Genomic DNA, 10,465 nt, shown 5'->3' on the forward strand with positions numbered 1-10,465 from the left:
CTGCAACCTCCGCCTCCCAGGTTCAAGCAATTCTCCTTCCTCAGCCTCCCAAGTAGCTGAGACTACAGGCACGCACCACCACGCCCAGCTAATTTTTGTATTTTTTAGTAGAGACGGGGTTTCACCGCGTTGACCAGGATGGTCTCGATCTCTGACCTCATGATCCGCCCACCTCGGCCTCCCAAAGTGCTGGGATTACAGGCGTGAGCCACCGCGCCCGGCCCATTGGCTGCTTTTAAGATGCTCTCTTTCTGTTTATGTTTAATCAGTTTGACTGTCATTTGTCTAGGAGTGGCTCTCTCTGTATTTATCTTGCATGAGACTTGTTGAACTTCTTAGATCCGTGTGTTCATGTTTTCATCCAATTTGTAACGTTCCAGTTATTTCTTCAAGCATTTTTTTTGCCTGATTCTCTCTCTCTCCTTCTCATTTAGGACTGTAATTACATGTATGTTACAAGCTTGATATTAAAAGAAAGAAGAAAACTATATTGTAGTAAGGTTAGTTTCTTTCAGCTGGATCCAATCTGCTTTGCAAAATTCCTCCAGGCAAGAACAGCATCTTGCCCCCACGTATCTATCGGACGCCTCAAGATCTCAAGGTATATTCCTTGTGAAAAAAAATGCTTTTGGAGGTGTCCTCTGTACGGGTGGAGGGTACAGCCTGAGAAACATGGAAAAAGCAAAGAAGTTGACAACGTCAAGGGCATAACAGTGCCTCAGACATTTTTCAGGTCAGCAGCAGCCACTTTCCACATTCAGCCTGAAAGAGAGGCTATATGGGGACGGTGAGTTTGGAGTATAAAAGCAAAGTTATGTAGACATAAGACTTTTTTTTTCCTAGTGGTTCACATGAAAATTTAAGAACAATATTGTTCTTCTGAAAGTGCTTTCAGGATTCCATGCATCTTATTGGCATTTGAATACATAGTAAGCAATATTGTGCTGGCAAGAGGGTCCTTTGGGGGAAAAATCTGTGGCACCTGCTGACTTTCATGATGTAAATAGTGCCACTCTTGCCAATTACAAGCTCCACCATGACATTCCTGAGCATGGCTGGAAAGAGCCATGAACAGTCAGCTCTGTTGAGCCAGTGCAAGCTGGCTCCATCACACACTGAGCTTCAGGATTGTGTTTAGGGCTAATAGCTATTGGCAAATTCAACACTTGTTGAAAATAGACATCATCAAGTTCTAGAATCCACTGCCTGTCGCTCTATGGCCTGCATTTTGGTCATTGTTTCTCCAGCTTTTTGAAGCGGCTCAGTAAATCTCACCACTGCGGACCCCAGACCCTTTGACTTAATGAAGATTGATGTCTTCATTAGCTTTGGAAAAGGAATGCTTGAACATTTTATTACCTGGTTGCGGGTGCCTAGTACTCTCTGTTCCATTGCCCATCTCCCCCACCTCCTGTGACACATTCCTGAAAGTGCTCCAGGAAAAAAACGTTACAGACTTGGCAGATCAGCGCTTTCTGATTGTGCAATGTCCTTCCTGAGAAACCCCATTCTCCAAAGGCAGTCATTCTGAAACAGGAGCTAGAAATGGGGGTCCAGGTCACCCCCTGGGATGGCAGAATAAGAGGTCAGGTGGTAGTGGACTGGGACAGACTAAATCTATAGGAAATAGCATCTATATGCATCTCACCAGTTTTATGGATGTAGAAAAACTAAGAGTTCATTGGAGGAAGAAAGGGATGAAATACTCCACTTTCATTTAGATTATATTTGGCTCCTTACAAAGCAACTTCATAAACACGATCCCATTTGCTCATCACAACAGACTGATGAGACATAATAACATTGTAAATATAATAAATATAATAATATTACATATGATTATTGTGTATTATATATTATATATGTAATTATATAATATGTTGATATGTAATTATAAGTATTTAAGATAGTATATAAAATGTTATATAATATATAAATATGTAATTATATATGTGACTACATATATGTAAATATATGTAATATATAGTATATGTAAGATAACACAAGAAATAATAATATAATAAATATCAATATTTATTTTCTGTCTACAGATGAAGATAAATGATTTGGTTAGGGTCACACAGCTGTTAATGACAGGGGAGGAGCTTGAAGTCTGATTCTAGTCTAAAGCTCTCTTCATATCAGTCTGATGCACATATGGGTGTATGTGGTGATTCAAGAGGGTTTCTATCAGCCCTGATTGTTTAATTACAGGTGCTAGGAGGATTACAAACTACCAAAACTTTTAAACAAACTGGAAATTATGCTACCCTTAAGAAACTTTGGTGGACTCCTGGGTGCCAGAAGCTCTCAAAGACACAGTTCAGTAACACCCCACTTATCCAGGCTGGCAGGGAAGAAGAAATGCTGCAATAATAAAATGTCCATGTGATTGTTAATGTACCTAAAACTTTCAATTTTTATTTTTTTATTTCTGTGGAGACAGAGTTTCACTCAAGCTCAAGCTGGTCTTGAACTTCTGTCCTCAAGCAAACCTCCAGCCTTGGCCTCCCACAGTGCTAGAATTACAAGCATGAACCACTGAGCCTGGCTGAAGCTTCTGACTTTTAAATGACATCATTTAAAATCATGTTGCACATCACCTAGTATTCTTAAACACAGAATGCCAAATATAGCTTATTTAACATTTTCTTCTTGACTTAGGGCATCACTGTAAATCTCAATTTTTTTCAGTCTTTTCTTTAATTCACAGCCCTCTGGGGCTCTACATTACAAGGTTGCAGTCTGCTGTGCTTTTTGGAGTTCCTGTTTCTTATTTGCTTCTATTGGTGCACTTACCTTTAAGGAGTCCTGCTCCCTCTTCTCTCTTGTTCGTTCTAATTCGTTAAGAAGTGAGGAATCAACTGGGCGCAGTGGCCCCTGCCTGTAATCCCAGCACTTTGGGAGGCTGAGGCAGGCAGATCATGAGGTCAGGAGTACGAGACCAGCCTGGCCAACATGGCAAAACCCCACCTCTACTAGAAATACAAAAATTAGCTGGGCATGGTGGCACGTGCCTGTAATTCCAGCTACTGGGGAGGCTGAGGCAGGAGAATCATTTGAACCTGGAGATGGAGGCTGTGGTGAGCTGAGATTGTGCCATTGCACTCCAGTCTGGGTGACAAGAGCAAGGCACCATCTCAAAAAAAAAAAAAAAAAGAAGTCAGGAATCAGCTTAGATAGTTGATTAGACTTGTTGATCAAGCAGCAGTAGATAGGTTTTAACTAAAGGCTTGGATGGCCCTTCCGTAGTAAACATTTTCTATCATCTTCCTTAGTTTTATGGGCTGATAGGGGCTGTTGCAGTGCTGCTCATATCTGTTTACCAAATGAGCTCTCTTGTCACTCAGCTCTGTGGGTGTTGGTGACCAATGGCTTGCAGCTACACCTTTCACTGAAGCCTTGCCCTTGGCCTGTAGGAGCCGTCCCACTCAGAAATACCTGAGAGGTTATTCCCTAACCTCTGGGTGTGGTTTGCAGCCAACCACTAATATAAGGGTATAAAAGCCCAGCCCCCTTGCCTGAAATTGGGACAATTCTGTGAGGCCATCCTTGTTCCAGTGCTATCTGTGGGACCAGATGGAGACTGAACTGCAGCTGACCTAAGACAGGAGGCTTCCTGCCCCTGCCCTACTTTTTATATTCTCACCTATATTCTGGAGACGTAAGATAACAAAATATCCCTATTCTCCTCCCTTTCCTTCCACTCAACATTAAGAGAGAAGAGAAGCCTAATCATGAAAGAATGTAGGATGAGAAAAAAGCATTTTGCAAAAGATATCTTAGAATTTCATTCAATTGTCAAACTTTGCTCTAAAGCCTACGATATGAGTTGCTGTACTAGGTTCTGAGGATACAGAAGCAACAGACACAATCTCCCCTCCCCTTACCCTTTTGAGAACCTCACACTCTGTTGAGGAAACCAACAAGAAAATAGGACAATTCCCATACCTCTTGATAAATGCTATTATTGAAGTTAGAACTTATTTATTTAGGAAATATTTCTAAGCATCCACTATGTGCTAAACATGTGAGGTATAAACTGCAGAGTCCAAAGGCTGGAGAAGACGTGGAAACTTTTACTTTGGAAATGATACTGGAGGAAGTTCTAGTAGAGCAGGACGAGTTTCTCAGGTGAAGAATGTTGGACAACGTGTTCAGATTGAAGGACAATTGTTTTGAAAGGTATAGTGTTTGGGGGGAACTGAAACTGAGGAGGGGTTTATCACTGTAGGAGAAGAGAGGAAGGCAGGGATGGATGTGAAGAGCTTTCTCTGCCAGGCTAGAAGCTTGAGGTTTCATTCTGTAGATAATTTGGAGCCAAGATAGCCTTATGAAACTTAAAATGTGGTCAAGACCATTTCAGTAGGATCATGACTGTCATCCACAGGACGAATTGGGAAGGAAGCAGCGTGGGTGCCCATAGTCCCATCGGTGCACAGCTTGACAAGCAGATGCCTATATCAGGCCTTTGTGTGCAGTGCACAAACCATGCAACAGTATGGACAGCACTAATGTCCTGTGGCATCATGGCTTACTTATGGCATTTGTGTTTCTTCCATTATGAAAATGAAGAATTCCTTAAGTTCTCACTTGCAAATTTGATTTGTAAGGGAACTGGAAGTTTACCTGCTGAGTGCTCTACATGTCAGAGGTGAGTGGCTACCCATCTATGCCTTATTACATCAAGAAACGACCCAGGGAATCTCTGCCCCAGACCCCATATGCTATCACCGTTGCCTGAGAGGCCACCAAGGCAGTCCCGTTTCCTCTGACTCACCAGGCTCTCATCCAGCCTGGGAGATGAGATTTTAAATTTGGGTGAAAGGGTAGGAAGGGAGTGGGGTGAGGGGGCTGGGAAGAGACAATATGAGGTCGCTGTGGCACCATGGGGAAATGGAAGTAGTGGGGATGGGGAAGAGTGTGGAAAGAAAGGAAAGAGGCAAGAAATCAGAACTGGAGGGGGGTCATTAATATACATGTACTTTCCTTCACAATATTGCAGCGGGAAGGCTCTTTCTGCTCAAATTCTGTGTTATGTACCATGCAACAGTTTTAAGAGCCCTAATGACCTGTGGCGTCATGACTTATGGCATCTCATCTAGCCCGGGAGATGGGATTTTTAAATAACAATACTAAGTATTTTGATTATTTTATTATTGTAGGGAAAATATATTTTCACATGCACAGACTAATTCCTGCCTTTGTTCATGTTTTCCCTAATAATAATATAAACAACAACAATAATCAACATTGTTTGAACAGTTACCCCACGCTTGGCACTGTGCTAAGAGCTTTGCTTCTATTTATCTCACTCAGTTCTCCCCTGAGCCTATGATGGAGGTATCGTTGTTAGTTATTTATTACGGAAGAAGAAAGTGAAGGCTGGAGAGGTGACACAGATGGCTCAGAACCACACAGTTGGTGAGCGGCACACTCAGGCCTATCTGCCTTGTTTCACAATCAACACTTAAACTACCGTGTTCCATGGCTTTTGCAGCTGTTGGCTCCTTCCTCCACCATTTCAAATGCTTTTCACCCACTTCACGTTTCCTTCATTGACGTAACTAATGTTACTGAGCACCTTCTACATGTATTGGTGCTCTTGTATGGAACTTTCCTACACGGATTTCTACTTTCTTTAAAGACTTTCAAGCCTTCAAGGTAGACAGTAAATTTTATTACAGGTTTGTATAGTTCTCTAAATGTTTTCAGTGACTTTGTTTCCCCCCCAACAAAAGATTTTTCAGTCATTGCCGGGCCAGGATCAAGTCTTCAAAGCTCTGATCTCCTCACCAGCACCCAACGCAGTGTTGGGCTGAAGGCAGGAAGCCCCTGGCTCTTAGCCCCTGACATCAGTGAGGTGAGCCCCCATCCAGTGGCTGCATTTTAAGGAAAAAGAAATGCATGTGTAGATCTGATAAGGTCTGGGTGATATCTGGAGAAGAAGATGCCCTATTAGTGAGGATCAGCTATGTTTACCTTTTAAATCCACAGAAGCACGCGGAGATAACAGCCAGAGTCCGTGGACAGAAGTTCATGAGGATCATTGCTCGATAGGTCAGGGTAAAGGTCTCCTTCTTTCAAAATAAGTGAACGGGCAGGAAACGTGTGCACCAGGTGTTTCGTCATCATGGCTGCCTGGGAAAGATAATTCTGTCTACTGGAAAAGAACATCGTGCTCCACGCATCAGGTTGTTTTCCAACAGCTATTTTCTGCCTTTGAAAATGAGCATCGCTGGCTCCCCACTTCTTTTTGGAAATCCCTTGGGCCACACACAATAACAAAAGGTGTCTTATATTTATACAAAGCTGTCCTCACAAAAGCTCAAGGACCTGAACAAAGCTTGTTTTCATGTATAAGGATTCTTATATAATCCCCGAGGGGAAAGGAGCGGAGGGTGACAATTGAGTTAGGAATGTTGTCATTCCCAGCTAACAAAACGGAAAAGTGAGGCCCCAGGGCTCGACACACTGATGGTCACGACCTGGACAGGAAGTCCATCTTCCCTACTTCCTGTCCAGGGGGCTGCCCCCTGGGCAGCACTGCCTTGTCAGAAATCCTAGAGGATTTGAAAGCCTAGAGGAGAGGACTGGAGGGGAGAGACTGGGAGAGAAAGCCCAGCCACGTGGGACGGGACACAGCAGTCTCACTACCTTCAGTAACTGGTCCTCACTGGTTAAGATTTTGCAATTGTGAAGTGAGAGTTCCTTTTGTCCTCTGTGGAACTGATCCTGGGGGGAATTTAAAAAAAAAATCTACCCGAGATAGTACTTCAACAGAAAGAATTTAATCACCCTCTTTAGGAGTTACAGCTAAATCACAGGAGAGTTGAAAAGCCTGGATGGCTTAGAGAAGAGCCATCTGAACGAAGGGCATACTGTAAATATTCATTCTGCACTTGTATACAACAGTAAGGCATAAGCCCCCATCATGCAGTAGGGCAGACCAGCACCGGATAAAGGGATCTATGAATGCTAGCGGGATCCAAGGGAAGGGCAGTTACTTCTGACTGTGGCTTTGAGTCAGGACTCCCTGGGGTCCAGAGGGCAGCCTTGCAACTGAGGCTGGAAGGATTGGTGAGGACAGTGTTAGGAGGTGTCTTCTACACTGCATGGAGGTGTAGCTCTGCTTTAAAATCAGCTGGGGATCCTTAGAAAACACTCCACCTCTAAATAATCCAATTAAATTGATGAGCGTAGCCCAGGCATTGGTGTTGCTGACAAGTTCCTAGGTGGTTCTATGGAGCAAACAGGGTAGACAATCACAAAAAGAGTGTGGACTTTAGAATTAGACAGTCCTGTGGCAGCATGCTGTGTCCTCGGGCAAGGCCCATGGTGGGCAGTGTGAGTCTTCCACAAATTCACTGTTTCTTTCCACTTCTGCCCACCCTTGTGAAGAAGCTCTTCCATGAGAGAATCCTTCCTTGTTGACAAACTTTTCTTGACTGAGAAACCCGAAACTGGAAATTGGGAAACCTGGATACCATCCCAGCTCTGCCACTGAGGCACTACGTAGGCTTGCTGCGGCACATAGGGAGATGAAGCAAAGACACTCAGGATTGCTTTTTTGCCAGGCACTGTGCCAGGTATCCAACACATCCTGGAGCCTCCATTTTCCCATCTGTTGATGTTCAGAGATCAGTACTTGCAGGTTGTAAGGTCTACTTAATATGCGATGACCAGAATTCTTTTTAATAGAAATCTAACAGAAAAATGTAGTGTACTGCATGGAAGAAGTGCAAGGATTATGATGTAAAATTTCGTTTCAGTTACAGATGGATGTGTGTATGGAATCATGATGTAAAATGTGTTTCATATTGTAAGTTGCAAGTTAAAACGTTTGGGAGAGCTCATTTTGATAGGATATATCCTAAAACCGCAACAATACAGAGAAGATACCATGGTTTCTGTGCAAAGAATCACAGCTATCCTGCTGTATCTTCACAAACTTGTGAAGCATCCCATCTTTTGTTTTATGTTATGTATTTTTTTAACCACAATAAGAAAAAAATTTGAGAAACATGGGATTATATGCTTTCTAGAACCCCCTTCCTTCTACTCTATAGCCTAGGGCTATCCAGCCTACATGAGCTTTGCTTTCTGTGACCTCCTTTTTCTTAATACTATGTAATTCTGACCAACCATTTATGTTTTCAAGACGGAGGCAGGACACTGCATCCTTTTGAGTTAGCTAAGTCAATGCTTGATTGAATTTCTTCACTTATTAATTAATGACCCAGAAAATGTATATAACCTCCTTCAGCCTTAGGTTTCTTGCATGAGATGAAAACACCCAGGACACGTGATGGCTATAAGATTAAATAAAATGCTGTAGGAAAAACTCTTAGCCCAATTCACCTTGCTTATAGAAGTGCTCGGTGTGTGGTAGCAATTATTACCTGACTTCCCACCCCATCCAGATTTTAAGGTACAGTCTGTAATTTAGTACCTGGCATATATGAAGTCATAAAGTACAAAAGGATTCCAGCCTGAAGCAGACCCTAATGTTGAAGAACAACTCTTCTCTTTTGGCAGGCTCTGTCGACATACAGGTCTTGGAAGGAGAGTCAGGTCCTCTACCTGCACATCCCCTCCAGGCTTTTCCTCTAGCACGGCCAGTGAGACCTGAGAAGGCAAAGGCAGAAGGAGGTGGATCCTGGCTACAGTTTGCTCCAAGGATCAAAACGACCCTATTTCAGTGATATCAAATTCAACAGACAGATGGATACTGGGGATTAGCTGTGTCACAAACTGGGCATCTGCCTGAAAAGGTTTCAGAAAGAAGCACAAACAAAGAAATGAGAAAGAGCTGGTGGCCAGAACATTGAGAAACTGGGTGTGAGATTCAGACATTAGACCAGAAATAAATGGTTGTCATCAAACTGTAAACAAATAAGCAACTCAGTAGGTCCTAATTGCCTCAGAAATAGGCTGGGAACCAAGGCATCACCTTATAAATGATTCATTTCAGGAAATACCCACTAATCAATTACTAGGGCTTCTGTGTAATAGTTTCTCCAGATTTATAGGTGGTGAACATGTGAATTGGATCATTGATTCTAGAATGAGATAAGCAGCAATACTGGTAACCTAATCTACTTAATCCAACTAGCTACAGAGACATTAGCTGCCCTTAGTGGAAGCCAGCCAATTACTGGAGAGTGGAAAGAAACCCATTCATCACGGCAGAGCCTCACCAGCCCAGTCTCCCAAGGGCATTCAGTTATGCTGAGAAGATGTTGATGGAGAAGAGGATAATGACCCATAAATAGATATATGGGAAAGGGAGGAGGGGTGATGAGGAAGGGAGAGGAAGCCTCATAAAGTTGCACAGGAAAAAAATGGGCCTTAAAAATGATAAAAATGATTTAAAAACAATTAAAAGAAACATGCAAATAGTATTACAAAGAGGATTGTTGAAAATAGCATTAGCTGCAGGTCTACATGTGTATTTCTAAAAGAAAACTTGATTTGAAATTATACAGTAAAAAACAAAATGTATGTGAATAGTGTTGCCCCACCTAGAACTATGTTGCTAACACAATGGTTTTTCAGGAAAGAAAAGGCAAGGATGCCTGGAAATAGCTGCATCTACTCAGCCCCCATCCCAAGCAATCAAATGAAGTCCAGGAAATTCCATATATAACTAAAAGAATAGACATCCTGGAGCATTTTTGCCACAGTTAGGATTAGCGGAAACAGACCCCCATCAAAGCTTAACAAAGAAGAAATAAAGGTGAACTAACTGCGGTGGGTCCCTCTGCCTCCCTCCTGAAAAGGTAGTCGCCACACAGGCGGGATGGACGGATGCGACTAGGGCATTGGCAGTTGCCTTGGCTGATCTGACAGTCTTTTGTTGTGAGCCCACCCCCACTCAACAGCATCACAGGGGAAACTACTTCTTCAAGGAAATAATGAAAACAAAACTATCCTCCTGATTCATCCTCACAATCCTTAAAAGTGGTTGTTAAATAGCAACTGGCTTATGATTAGCCCTTTTGGGATCTTGTTTGAGAAATCCTTGCCTCTCCAGAGGTCATGAAGATATTCTCCTATTTTTTTTTTTCTGAAAGATTTAAAGTTATCCCTTTAATAATAAATTCTTCCTTCTCTATGGAATTAAAAGACACAAAAAGCACAAACCAAAAGGAAGAGATTAATAAATTTCACATCATTAAAGAACTTCTGTTTGCCAAAAATATCACAAGGAGTGTAAAATGGTCAGCCACAAAGTGGAAGAAAAACCTTTACAGAACGTCTAACTGACAAAGAAGGGACTAGCACCTGGAATATATAAAGAATGCCGGCCGGGCGTGGTGGCTCACGCCTGTAATCCCAGCACTTTGGGAGGCCGACGCGGGTGGATCACGAGGTTAAGAGATCAAGACCATCCTGGTCAAAATGGTGAAACCCCATCTCTACTAAAGATACAAAAAATTAGCTGGGCATGGTGGCGCATGCC

Source organism: Cebus imitator, unplaced genomic scaffold (assembly GCF_001604975.1).
Source record: "Cebus imitator isolate Cc_AM_T3 unplaced genomic scaffold, Cebus_imitator-1.0 Scaffold124, whole genome shotgun sequence".
Lineage (NCBI taxonomy): Eukaryota > Metazoa > Chordata > Mammalia > Primates > Cebidae > Cebus > Cebus imitator.